Source organism: Microcaecilia unicolor, chromosome 3, assembly GCF_901765095.1.
Source record: "Microcaecilia unicolor chromosome 3, aMicUni1.1, whole genome shotgun sequence".
NCBI classification, from domain to species: domain Eukaryota; kingdom Metazoa; phylum Chordata; class Amphibia; order Gymnophiona; family Siphonopidae; genus Microcaecilia; species Microcaecilia unicolor.
Window position 1 is genome coordinate 294,856,046 of NC_044033.1, and position 14,293 is coordinate 294,870,338.

The 14,293-nt window shown below is 48.6% G+C and overlaps 1 protein-coding gene across 3 annotated transcripts in view; it reads right to left on the bottom strand.

Annotated features, from left to right (window-relative positions):
- The window catches only part of LOC115466730, a 97,474-nt gene that overhangs the window by 26,510 nt on the left and 56,671 nt on the right, over window positions 1-14,293 (bottom strand). The gene's annotated exons all lie outside the window — the stretch shown is intronic.

Here is a 14,293-nt window from a genome sequence, read left to right on the forward strand (position 1 = left end):
TGAGAGACTCCAATGAGCTATATATGTAGTATTTCCCTTCAAATATGGGGTGTCATTGCTCAACCCTATAGATGACAGCACAGTGTATGTAACCTGGAAGTGCTCAAAGGATCTTTCTGCACTGCCAGATAACACCATCTTCAAAGAGTACTTTACAACCTCTCATGCTTGTCTAATCTGATCTAATCTAATTTGGTTCTTATATACCGACTGTTGTTTCAGTATGGATTCACAGCGGTTTATATTGTAGTCTAACTTTTGGGGAGGAGGCTACAGTGCTTATGAGGAAAAGGATTAGATTGGTGGGGACAGAGGTAAATTGCAGTGAATCCAAACCTTGAGTCTGAGTGCAGATTAGCCATCATATAAGTGGATCTTAAATAATTTCCTGAACTGTGTGTAGGAAGGCTGTATCTTAGGGTCAACGGGAGTGAGTTCCATTGGCGTGCTGCGTGAAATGGGAATGATTTATCGAGCACTGACTTTAGTTTGGCTTGGTTTAGTTTGGAAGGGAAGCCCAGTGTCAAAGACCGGTGATAACAGAGGTTTCTTGTGGAGGAAGGGATTTCTAGTAGATCCGTCAGCCCTTCTGTGTTAGTTTCAAAAAGTGCCTTGTAAATCATACATAACATTTTAAATCTAATATGTTGCGAGATTGGTAGCCAGTGCAATTCCTTCAGTGTAGGAGAAACTCTGTCGAACTGGCTCAGGCTGGAAGATCAGTCTAGCTGCGATGTTCTGTAGAAGTTGAAGATGGGCTTTCAACTTGCTGTTGATATGGGCACATAAGGAGTTTTAGTAGTCCAGTTGAGGAAGGAGAGTTGCCTGAGCCAAGATTCTGAAATCTTTTTGCCGGACGGAGGATCTGATTGCCCACAGTTGTCTTGAGTTTTAAGAATAACTTCTTGCTCTGGGTCGCTATCAGGCTTATTTTCGAAAGAGAAGGGCGCCCATCTTCCGACACAAATCGGGAGATGGCCGTCTTTCTCTCAGGGTCGCCCAAATCGGCATAATCGAAAGCCGATTTTGGGCATCCTCAACTGCTTCCTGTTGCAGGGACGACCAAAGTTCACGGGGGCGTGTCGGCACCGTAGCGAAGGCGGGACTGGAGCGTGATTAAGAGATGGGCGTCCTCGGCCGATAATGGAAAAAAAAGGGCATCCCTCACAAGCACTTGGCCGACTTTACTTGGTCCATTTTTTCTTGCAACCAAGCCGTGAAAAGGTGCCCGTACTGACCAGATGACCACCGGAGGGTATCGGGGATGACCTCCCCTTACTCCCCCAGTGGTCACTAACCCCCTCTCACCCTAAAAAAAAAAAACTTTTAAAATATTTTTTGCAAGCCTCTCTGCCAGCCTTAAAGGTCATATCCAGCTCCATGACAGCAGTATGCAGGTCCCTGGAGCAGTTTTAGTGGGTGCAGTGCACTTCAGGCAGGCGGACCTAGGCCCATACCCCCCTATCTGTTACACTTGTGGTGGTAAATGTGAACCCTCCAAAACCCACTGTACCCACATGTAGGTGCCCCCCATCACTCCTTAGGGCTATGGTAGTGGTGTACAGTTGTGGGGAGTGGGTTTTGGGGGGGTTGGGGGGGCTCAGCACCCAAGTTAAGGGAGCTATGCACCTGGGAGCAATTTGTGAAGTCCACTGCAGCGCCCCCTAGGGTGCTCGGTTGGTGTCCTGGCATGTCAGGGGGACCAGTGCACTACGAATTCTGGCTCCTCCCACGACCAAAGGGATTGGATTTGGTCGTTTTTGAGATGGACATCCTTGGTTTCCATTATGGCCAAAAACCGGGGATGACCATCTCTAAGGTCGACCTAAATGTTGAGTTTTGGGCATCCCCGACCGTATTATCGAAACAAAAGATGGACGCCCATCTTGTTTCGATAATACGGGTTTCCCCGCACCTTCGCAGGGCTGTCCTGCAAGGACGCCCTCATGAAAACTTCGGCGCCCCATTCGATTATGCCCCTCCACCTGTTTTTCAAAAGTGAGGGCAGAGTCAAGGATGACCCCTAGGACCTTAGAAGAACCGTTGATTTGTAAGCTTTTGCCAGTGACTAGGACAATTGGACACCTTGGTATTTTGTCCCCAAACCATGTTATCCTCATCTTTTGTTTGTTCAAGCTCAGGAAGTGGGCAGAGGCCCAGTTGTCGATATATGAAATATAATGCCTGATATTACTCTGGAGACAGTGTAGGGGGGCCCTCACTGGGTACAGTAGGAATATGTCATTTGTGTATGAAAGTACGGTTATGCCTGCCTCCAGAGGAAGATCACCTAGTGTGATGAGGCAGGTACTGAATAGAGCTGGGGAGAGTGGGGATCCCTGGGGCACACCACAGCCTGTGTTCCATCTGGGTGAATGTTCTGTTTGCCTCTTGATGCTGTAGTATCTGTTCTTTAGAAAATTTTCAAACCAGCTCAACATGACTCCTGATATTCCTAATTCTGATAGCTTGGACAGCAATGTGGAGTGGTCTACAGTAGCGAAGGCAGCTGATATATCAAACTTCAGAAGAATAGGCGGTGCTCCTTGGCTCAGCCATTGCCTAATCTTGGTTGTCAGCACCAGGAGCATCGATTCTGTGCTGTGGTTCGGCCTAAATCCGTGCTGTGTTTTGTGCAGTATATTAAAAGCTTCAATGTGGGGATCACGTGATGCAGCGTTGCTGAACGGACGTCTCAGGTCCCGGCTCCGAACCTGACTCCCCTTAACTCTTGCAAATAACCCGCAAATTCTCTCTAAACAAGAAAAGAAATATATAGAGAACATCACGGAGAATCCGCGCTAAAAACTAGGCAGGAATCGAGAGGCAAAACGGCGGAGCGCGAGTGGTATGCCCGTAAAGAACCGGCATAGTAGGAAGACCCGCGTGCAGGAACTACGACCCAAAATGGCGGCGGCGCCGGAACCCGCGGGGGTGGCGAACCAGCCTGTGACGGCCAACATGCAGGAGCTCATATCGCAGGTCACCTCCATATTAGAGGAGAAGCTCTCCAAATTTCAAGCTTCAGTTGAGCAGATCCGCGAAGCGGTGGAGCGCCAGAGCGCCAGGCTGCAGCAGGCTGAAGAGAGGATCTCTCGACAGGAAGACAGAACAGAAGCTGCAGATGCCAGACTCGAGGCGCTGGAACAAAAATGCTCGAGGCTGCTGCAACAGGTGGATGAGCAGGAAAACAGAAGTAGGCGAAACAATTTGAGAATTATTGGGATTCCAGAGTCTGTAAAGGATAAAGAACTATGGAAGTTGGTGGAAAGCTGGCTGCCAGAACAAATGGGCCTGCAATTCCCGGAGAAAAAAATTACAGGTGGAGAGAGTTCATAGAATTGGTCCGGTGAGAGAGGGAGACCAGCGACCACGTCCAGTGATTATTAAGATCCTCAACTACGCAAATAAAGAAAAATTAATGCAAGCCTACAGAGAGAAGAAATTGTTGGAATATGAAGGCCAAAAGGTACTGCTTTTCCAGGACTATTCAGCTGTGGTGTCTGAACAACGCAGGAAGATGGGGCAGCAGTGTAAACGGTTATATGACAAAGGAGTAAAATTTGCGCTGCTGTTCCCGGCAAAAGTGCGGGTCCTGCAGGACAATAAGATGCTGTTCTTCACGGATCCTAAAGAGCTTGGCGCATTTGTGGACCGGCTGCAGGCGTGAGAACGGAGAGGAGGCATTAGTACAAAGTGTACAGATACTTGCTTAAGATATGTTTAAAATACCCCAGCAGGAGCTAAGAGGATTTGAGAACTGGAGACTAAAGAACATGTCTGTGTGCAGGGCGGAGCGAGGCATAACACGCATGTGGATTTCTTGATGACCAGGCAGTGGTCATGGTGATGAGAGTAAAGTGGCCATTTGGTGAATAATTGAACCATGGGACCTAACAAAGTTTGACATGACAAATATATGTGGTCCTCGAGGTGCAGGTGGAGAGCCACAGACTAGCCAAGTAGCCTCAGGTGGGCGGCTTCTTCAAATGCTATGACATGTGCACCAATGCGAAATGTTTGTTTTTCTTTTATATGCTATGTTTATGATCACGCAATTTCACTTTTTCTGTTCCTTATAATATAAGATGTCCTAAGTATAGGGTATCAGGTTTATGACAGTAGCTGGGAAAGTTCTCTGTAGAGGGAATTAGTAGCGGTAGGGTGGGGGATGTGGAAGTTAGGGGGTACAGAGAGTTCCACAAGATAAGGGGAGGCGGGAGGAGGGAACGGAGCGGGAGTCGGGTGATAGGTGGGGGAATGAATGATGTGGAGTGGAAATGGAACCGCATGGCCGGGAATTCGGGGGGGATGTATGGAAGGGGGAGGGAAGAGGGAGGCTGGAGAAGTTGTAGGCTCCCTAGGGGGAGGGGGTGGGGGGGACGGGTAGATGGGAAAGAAGCGTCCACAGTGACCCTACTCAGGATCGGCCTAGATTCTGCTGCTGGTGATGGGAACTCTCGGGGGGTTCAGCTGGGAGGCCCTCTGGGGGATGTAAGTCATTTACAACTCACTTTGTTTAGAATACTATTTTTGTTACCGGATGGCTAAGTTGAAAATTGTAACATTGAATGTGGACGGAGTTCATTCTCCAGTCAAAAGGTTCAAGATACTGCAGACGCTTAGGAAACAAAATACTGACATTGCACTAATTCAGGAAACACACTTGGGGGATGCGGAACATGCTAAATTAAAACGAGATTGGGTAGGTGAGGTGTACTCTGCCTCTTACAATAACAGACAGAGGGGAGTGGCTATATTAATCCGGAAAAATCTGGTTTTTGGCCTGCACAGGTTGTATCGTGATCCAGAGGGCCGCTTTGTGATCATAGCGGGAGTATTACAAGGGACAAAAGTGGCCTTATGCAGTCTGTATGCGCCCAATATATACTCACAAAAATTTTTTACCCTCTTAGCTGCAAAGCTAGTTACATTTAATGAATATCCGCTTATAATGGGTGGCGATTTCAATATCACTAGTGACCCCCTGATAGATTGCAAACCCCCCAGGAAGGCCAGCAAAGATCACGAAGGGAAAGGAGTGAATTATATATTAAGGGAGCTTGGGGTTCTTGACATTTGGAGACTCTACCACCTAGAAGAAAAAGACTATACATTTTATTCTCATCCTCATAGAGTCCATGCGCGCCTTGACTATTTACTAGTAGCCCAATCCTTACTGAAAGGGGTCGAGCAAACGGAAATAGGGGATTCTCTGGTATCAGATCATGCATTAGTGTGGGTGCAGATGCGGTGGGGAGAAAAGACAAGAGAGGAACGGTGGCGCATGAATCCGGCCCTATACCAGAACAGGGATTTTTGTACGTACTTAAAAAAGGTATGGATGGAATATGTAGATGAAAATAAGGCACAGCCTGTAAATAATAGAATATTTTGGGAAGCAGCTAAGGCTGTGGTGCGTGGCAAGATTATGGCCTACACGGCTGCCATGCACAGAAAGCGAGAGTCGGAACTGAACAGTTTGTTGATCAAATTGAAAGAGGTGAGGCGGTTGTCTGTTATTTCCCCATCTGTATCTACTAAAGAAGATTATATGAAGGTACGGAAACAAGTACAGTCCATATTGGATGCGCGGGCTTTATATGATATCAGACTCTATAAGTATCGTTTGCACAGATGGGGGAACAAAACCGGAAAATTATTGGCATCCTTGATCAAGCAGAGATCTGGAAAGAGTTTCATAAGTAAGATCAGGACTGGTACTGGGGACTTGCGAACGAAACGGGAGGAGATCCAACAGGAATTTGTTCACTTTTACTCTACGTTGTATGCTAAGGGAGCGTTTTCAGAGGGTGAATGTCGAAAATTTTTTGATAAGATTCAGTTGCCATCTTTGACAGCAGAGCAAGTAGAGAGTTTGAATGCACCAATGCAGGGCAAGGAGGTACAAAATGTTATCAAACGGCTGCAGTTGGCTAAGGCGCCTGGCCCAGATGGCCTAGGGACCGAGTTTTACAAGATTTTGCAAGACCAAATTGTACAGCCTTTTGTTGGTATGTGCGAGGAGGTGCGAGCAACACGGGATATGGGTTCTTATTTGAATCATGTGTTTATTACAGTGTTACCGAAACCTGGAAAGGATCCTGAATTAGTGGGATCCTATAGACCCATATCACTCTTAAATCAGGATGTAAAAATCTTGGCAGCTGTGTTGGCAGCGCGGTTAAGTGAATTGGTGCCTTGCTTGGTACATAAGGACCAAGTGGGATTCGTAAAGGGGAGATATGCTTCAGCTAACATCTTGAAAGTGAGTCGTATATTGTTTGAAGGCCGTAAGAAAGGGGGAGATAAAATCATGGCCAGCTTAGATGCGGAGAAGGCCTTTGACAAAGTGCAATGGGACTATTTATTTTGGGTGCTGAAACAGTACGGGGTGGAGGGTGCATTCCTGGACTGGATAAAGGTGTTATATACCAATCCCACGGCTCAAATTGTGGTTAACGACTCGCTATCTCCCGTGTTGTCTCTGTGGGGTGGCACAAGACAGGGGTGTCCCTTATCGCCTCTGTTATTCGTTCTGAGTTTAGAACCATTGGCAGCGAGAATCAGGCAGGAGCCGACTTTGAAGGGAGTGAGTGTAGGTGACGCGGAATATCGTATTAACTTATTCGCAGATGATATGTTGCTGCTTTTGGATAATGCGTCGACAGGAATATTTTCAGTCATGGAAATTATAAAAGAGTTTGGAGCTTTCTCGGGGCTCACAATTAATTTTGGCAAGTCCGAGGCATTACCGATCAGTAACCCATGCTCTAGTATGAACGTACCCAACTTCCCTTTGATCTGGGCGAAGTTGGGGATAAAATATCTAGGGGTATACCTGAGTGCAGACACAACGTGGGTATACAAGAAAAACGTGGGGGATAGGTTGGAAGAAATTAAAAAACTATGTGGGAAATGGAAGGATCTCCCTGTGAGTTTTTCAGGTAGGGTGGCGCTCGTGAAGATGGTCCTATTACCCAAGATATTATATGCACTGCAGATGGTGCCTTTGTGGCTGAGGAAAAAAGAAGAAACACAGTACAGAAGTATAGTAACAACTTTTATATGGCGAGCGCAGAGACCCCGAATTTCTTTTGCCAAATTGTCTTTGGATAGAGGGAATGGCGGACTTAGGCTGCCAGATATCAGAGCCTACAATGTGGCTGCACTTATGAGGTGGATTCACGAATTGCATTCGGGGGCGGATTTTTTCGCACCAGCAGATTTCTGGACAAGCTGGAGTACACCCTATGAGCCATTTGCGGTCTTAGAGTCTGGGTCGATTCGAGGAATGAAAGAGGTTGGGAAGAACCCATACTTCATGGCAATACGGAGAGCTTGGAGATGGTGGAAAGAATTGGGAGGAGCTAAGAGAGGGGTGAGTTCATTTCTGCCATTGATAGGTAATCCGGGCTTTGTGGCGGGCATGGAGGCATCTGTATTTAAAACGTGGAAGGCGAATGGGTGTCGCTATATAGGAGATCTCAGGCAATTGGGTGAAGATCAATTTCCTTCTTTTGAGCAGGTCAGGCGCGCATGGACTGTTCCGAACTCTCAATTTTTTGCATATCTGCAGGTGAGGGACTATGTCTTAACAATAGAAAGGAAGCAGGGGGGGACGGTGGTGTTTCAGAAGTTAGATACCTTATTCCAGCAGATACCTGCTCCGCTGAACAAACTATCACAGTGGCAACAGGTAATTAGGAAACACAAGAAGCCCGCTTATTTTCAGAAACTAGCAGAAGATTGGAGTCAAGACATTGGGGATAGTGTGACCATAGAATCCTTGGGAGAAGTATTTGGGGAGATTCCTAAGTTAACACCTAATGCAGCGCTGCAAGATATTCAGTTCCGCATCCTCCACAGGGTACACATCTCAAGAGACAAAGGTCATAAGATGGGGCTTTGGCCAGATGACAGGTGTCTTAAGTGTCAATCTAACGTAGGAACATTGCTCCACTCCTTTCTGGAATGCCCTAAGCTAGCAGCGCTTTGGACAGGTGCGCTGAAAGAGATAGAGCGCATTGTACGAGGAACATTTGAGTGGTCCTATTCAGTAGTGTATTTAGGCAGCTCTGCAGGATTAAGAGAACAGGGTCTGAATGAAGCACAATGTAAATTCATTTTAGTAGCTACGATGTTAGTGAAAAAAAGTATCTTGATGGCTTGGGTGGACAAAGCCCCTCCGCAGCTGGGGGTGTGGATGGGAATTATGAAAGAAATGGCGAGCTGGGTGACAGCCTCCCTCAAGTTCTCTACTTCATTGGGACATGGTCAATATAGAGCCTTGTGGGAGCAGGTTGGAAATGTACCCTTATTGGATCTGTAACAGAGGGAGGGCGGTGCAGCGAGTAGTAATGACTTTCCTAGCTCCTGATGGTACTAAATGGAGAATGGGCACTATTGGTTAACATATACAAGGAGCAGATATCTAGGCTTCAGAGTGGACGGGGGTGGGAGGGGGGGGGGGAAATAGTACGAGGAGGCTTTCTTTCTACATTAATGTTTTGGGGGGGGGGGGGGGGGAAAAAAAAGAAAAAAGGGAGGGTCAGGGGTGGTTCTACTAAGTGTTGCACTGTTGCTGTTGGTTAGCGGTTCTTTTTTTCTTTGTTGCACTTGAAGAAACGTGTAACTAAACTACATTGTTGTACGACTAGCGTTGTATTCAGATGTCTGAATAATGAAGTTACTGCAACTGTTATGCCTTTGACTCAATAAAGATATTCTCAAAAAAAAAAAAAGCTTCAATGTGCATTTGCAGTTGTTCATTTGCACTGAATTCCAACAGTTTAGCCATCCAGGGAATACTTGCGACCAGACAGTAGTTCTGCACCTTTGGTTAGGTCTGCATTAGTGGATTTTAGCAGTGGGGTAATATCAATTTCTGCTAAGGAGTCTGGTTAGCAACCTCATTGGAGATTGGCATTAATTAATTCAGTGAACCAGATTATTATGTCAGGCAGCAAGATTTTTTTTGACAGCCTTCTTGAGAATCTTTTCATGGCCACTGGGGTAGCCTTCTTGAAGGTGTCCCAGATTCTGTCTGGTGGAATATTTGTATATGTCTCTCTAGTTATAGTGGTGATTTCAGCATTGACCTGGCAGGATATTAGGCTAATTTTTTTAACCTTGTCTTGGAAGAAATGAGTGAACTATTCTGCCTTCGGCTGTAGTAGACTGGGGATCGTCAGGATATTGTATATATTGGTCAGAGATTTGAAGACTTGGAATAAGGTTTTCGATGGATTGACAGAGTTAACGATTTCATGGCCGTAGAATTCCCTTTTGGTCTGAGCTACTTGGTGCCTGTATTCGGTTTCTTCTCTTCCCCAGCTGATGCAAACTGAGGGCCAGATGCATTAAACTTAACGAGTCAGCAACATGGTTTTTAAACTAGTTCTAGCTGGTTTAGCGTGCAAGTAATAAACTGGGACATGCACAAAAGGGCTCTCTGAGTCATTTTCCTGTCACAGTAGCAGCTAACGTAAACGGAATGCAAAGCTATTATAATGCAGGGGCGTAGCTACGGGTGGGCCTGGGTGGGCCCAGGCCCACCCAATTTCAGCTCAGGCCCGCCCACCCAGCTGATCTCTCCAGACTCGCAGGTTCGAACTGGCGAGCGGCGGCACTAAAAGCATAAAGCAGCCAAGCTCTTCGATGCCGTCCTTCGCTTCCAGGCTACCTAGTAACATCGCGTCACGCGATTCGCGTAAGGCTGCATTCTTCTTCCGCGTTCCGCCACTTCTGACGCAACTTCCGGGCAGGACAAGTTCACATCACGACGCGTTGAGGAAGGCCGTGGTGGGGTTGAATCCCCGAAGGAAGCGGTTTAGTTAGTGCTGGGACGGGGATGGCGATGTAATCAAATTAGAGGGACCGCTGGGAGGGAGAGGGACACACGCTGCATTGGGGGGGGGGGGGAGAGACTGGCTAGACTGGAGGAGAGAAGGAGAAGTAAGAGGGAGAGACTGAGAGTGACTGTACTGGAGGAAAGGAAGAGAGAGGGATGTGGGGGTCGGGGAGAGAGAGAGAGACAGTCTGAGATTGACTGGCGGAGAAGAAGAGGGGGGAAACACTGGAGGGGAGAGCTGGAGGGGAGGGAGAGAAAGTGGAAAAGTGCAGGGGAGAGCCAGGGACATGGAAGAGAGCAGGGGAGAGCCAGGGTCATGGAAAAGAGCAGGGAAGAGCTAGAGAGAGATGGGGAGAGAAAGAGGGGCGATGGAAAAGAGCAGGGGAGAGCCAGGGACGTGGAAAAGAGCAGGGGAGAGCCAGAGAGAAGATGCTGGATGGAAGAGGGGTACAGAGAGAGAGATGAGTGAAAAGATGGGGAGAGAAAGAGGGGACATGGGCAGGAGAGAGAGAGAAACTGCTGGGGAGAAACTGGGGGAGACCCTAGCTGTCAGACGGAGAAATGCAGAAAGGAGGGAGAAAGAGGGAAAATGCTGGAAGGAAGGGGCAGAAAGAGGGAAGACACTGGACGGAAGGGTAGGGAGGGAAAGAGGAAAGACACTGGAAGGATGGGGAGAGAGGACATGCTGAATGGAAAAGGGTTGAGAGAGAGAGAACTGTTTAGAAGGAAGGGGAGTTAGAGGGAGACAATGGACGGAAGGATTGGGAGAGGGTAATGGGTAGAAGGATGGCGAGAGAAAGAAGGATGACACTGGATGGAAGGGTAGAAGAGAAAGAGGGAAGGTGCTGGACATGGATGGAGGGGAGGGAAGAGAGAGGAAGGAGGTGATATGAGGGAAAAGAAAGAAAGGAGAAAAACTGCACATGGATGGAGAAAGTAGGCAGAAGCTGGATCCACTGGACAGTCAAGTCTGCGGAGGACCCAGCTTTTACTTACGGATGTAGAGCAAGAAATGAAGAAGAAAGGAGGAAAGTAAAGAAATAAATGGAAAGGAAGCCCTGGAAACGGGAGTTAAGAGGACAGATAGCAGCAGAATCAGATACTGGGCCAGCATGATCAGAAAAACAAAGTCACCAGACAACAAAGGTAGAAAAAATCATTTTATTTTCATTATAGTGATTGGAATATGTCCACTTTGAGAATCAGGTGCTCAACATTAAAAGTTTATATGTATTTATTTATTTATTTATTTATTTATTTACTTATTTATGGCATATTATCCCACATTAAACATGAATTAGATTGGAACCTGGGATCATTTAATTTTTTTTTCCTGGAGAGAGTAATGCATTGCCTCCCCCCTCCCAGGCTGTCTCCCCGGCTATAACCAGCTCTGCAATTTTGAGGGGGGGGGGGGGGGGGCGCAGAGGTGGACCGGGGAGAGAGCCTGTTGTTAAACATTTACCAGCAAACCACTGTCTAGTGCCCACCCATCCAACCTGTTGGCCCACCCAAAAATTGACTTCTGGCTACGCCACTGTTATAATGAGCTAATTACTATTATAACGTGCATGCAATGCGTTTCACTACCGTTTCTGACCCCATGCACAAAAGCAGTCCCTACCTTTACTGTGGAAATTTTAACAGGAGGTCTGGACTTGCCGGTTCTTCATTATCGCAAGTAGGAGAAGGGGAGAAACAAGGCAGGGAAGATGAAGCACAAAAACAAAAAAAGTACCCCAGCTTACACGCAGCTTCTTTGCATGTATGAAAGCCGTGCCATGTTTCTTTTTCAAATGACATCTTACTGGCAAGAAAGTGTGGGGGGGGGGGGGGGGAGGGCAGCACCAAAATGTAAAGCATAAAAGTAATGGTGACTTACCAAGAATGCAAGGAAGACAAGGGTTCATCAAACAGCATCTGTGGGAATCTGCATCATGGCTTGGTTCCACCCCCATCTGTTCCTGTTGCTTCCTTCTATTGGCCGGCTGACATCCTAGAACTCCCATCCCCCTGAAGATGGACTCTCATTGGCTGGCTGCTGTCCCAACTCCTCCTCCCTGCAGGTCTTCCCTGATGACATCACATTAGAGCTGTGAACTGATTGAATCCGAACTTCCTGGTGTCCCCCTCCAGTAGTGAGTGGGCAGGACATCCCAGGCTGACACTGTCCAATTGGTTTAGCCCCTCTCTGTGGATGGGTACATCAGGAAGTTCAGATCCAATCAGTTCACACTCTAAAGTCATCAGGGAAGCCCTGCAGAGAGGAGGAGTTGGGACAGCAGCCGCCAATGAGAGTCCATCTTCAGGGAGACGGGCGTTCTAGGATGTCAGCCGGCCAATAGAAGGAAGCAGCAAGAACAGATGGGGGTGGAACCAAGCCATGATGCAGATTCCTCACAGAAGAGCCAAGAGCAGCAGAGAGGTTATTCCCACTTTTTCCCAGCAGCTGGAGGCAGGAAGCCCCAACACAGGTAAGCACTTTTTTTTTTTTTGGATGGGCATTTGTGCTTGCAAAAAAAAAAAAAAAAAGGGGTAAATGTACTGCTTTCATACACGCGCGCTGGGGCTGAGCCTGGGAAGGAGGATTGTACCGACGCTTGTTAAGCATAAGAAGCAGTCTTCTTTCCCCTGAAAAAACATCTACCTGATGAGGTAGATGCTGAAGGCGCCCGGTGGGAGAGGTTGTCGAGAGCGGTTTCCCGCTGGTGGAGCTGTTCGACCAACTGCTCGACTTTCTCACCAAAGATATTATCCCCCCAGCAAGGGACATCCGCCAGCCGCTGCTGGGTCCAGTTGTCCAGGTCAGAGGCACGCAGCCACGAGAGTCTGCGCATCACTATACCTTGGGCAGCAGACCTGGATGCAACATCAAAAGTGTCATAAATACCCCTGGACAGGAATTTGCCTGACTACCTCCTGAAACGACCTGGACTGCTCCGGTGGAAGCTTGTCAACCAGTTCCGCCAGTTGCCTCACATATGGATGCTCGTATAGACTGGATCTTGGCCACGAGCATGGAGGAATGATAGGCCTTCCTCCCAAAAGAGTTCGAGACTCATGCCCCGGGGGCGCCGAGGCGGTATCCCTAGAACTCTTGGCTCTCTTGCGAGCAGAATCCACCACTGCAGAGTCATGTGGTAACTGAGCCCTCATCAACTCCGGTTTGCTGTGGATCCTATACTGGGACTCAGCTTTCTTCGGGATGGTGGGATTAAATAAAGGCTTCATCCAGTTCCGAAGCAATGTTTCCTTTAGGACATTATGCAACGGAACAGTGGCAGACTCTCTAGGTGGTGATGGATAGTCGAGGACCTCGAGCATCTCAGTCCTAGGCTCATCCACAGTGACCACAGGGAAGGGAATGCACACAGTCTCGACTCAGAGGAACCAGGTCCTCGATGGTGACGCAGAGAGGAAGACTCCAGTGCCGGCGGCGACGAAGCTCCCTCCATCGACGTCGATGGGGAGTCCACCTGAGTGGCAGCCGAGACCAATGCCGCAAGCGGTACCGGTGTCAGCGGCCGCACCACAGGGCCAGAGCCAGCCGGCACTTCTATCAGTGGTGCCGAGGGCGCAGGCACCCCGGCACCGGGAGAGACTGGCGCAGCAGCCCTTCCAGGATACCCAGAAGAATGGCTCGGAGGCTCTCGTCCAAAGTCTCTGTCGGGAAACGCTGAGGGGCCGGTGCAGGAGTCAGAGACAGAATCCGCATTGGGGTCCAGAGGCGGTACCGGACTGCCCGGCGACTGACACCTCTTGGATGGAGGGTGAGCGGTCCTCCCGGCGTCGACGTTTCTCAGGTGCCGAATCCCTCGACGCCCCGGAGCTCTCGGTACCGTGGGAAGGAGGAGACCGATGACGATGTTTCTTAGTTTTCCTTCGATGCACGTCATCGGCGCTCCTCGGTACCAACGAGGAGGACGTGGAATCCACACGCCTCCTCGGGGTCGGGTCCGAGAAAGGTCGGTCTCGATGGGCCTGCAGAGCAGGAGCCTTCGAGGCAAGTGAAGGCCCACTCGACTGCTCACTGCTCCCAGCGAGAGGTGGTCGTCGGGCCAGTGTTACCTGCTCCCCCGATGTCGATGCCATTTCCGGTGCCACCGATGCTGTCGACATCGAAGGACCGGACCCAGCTCCAAACAGACAATCCTGCTGAGCTAGCCTCGACACCTGTATCCGCTTTTTAAGGCTAAGACATAATTTACACGCTTTAGGGTTATGTTCAGGCCCAAGGCACTGAATACACCAAGCGTGGGTGTTGGAAAGCGAGATGGCCCGGCTGCACCGACTGCACTTTTTGAAGCCGTTGGGAATCCTCGATGTCATCGACGGAAAAATAGCAGCGGCGAGATCAAAACAGTCAATGGTGGCGGAAAAAAGGCCACAAAACAGGGAGAAACGTGAGCGTGCGGACAAAAGGGCCGCTACGGCAACGAA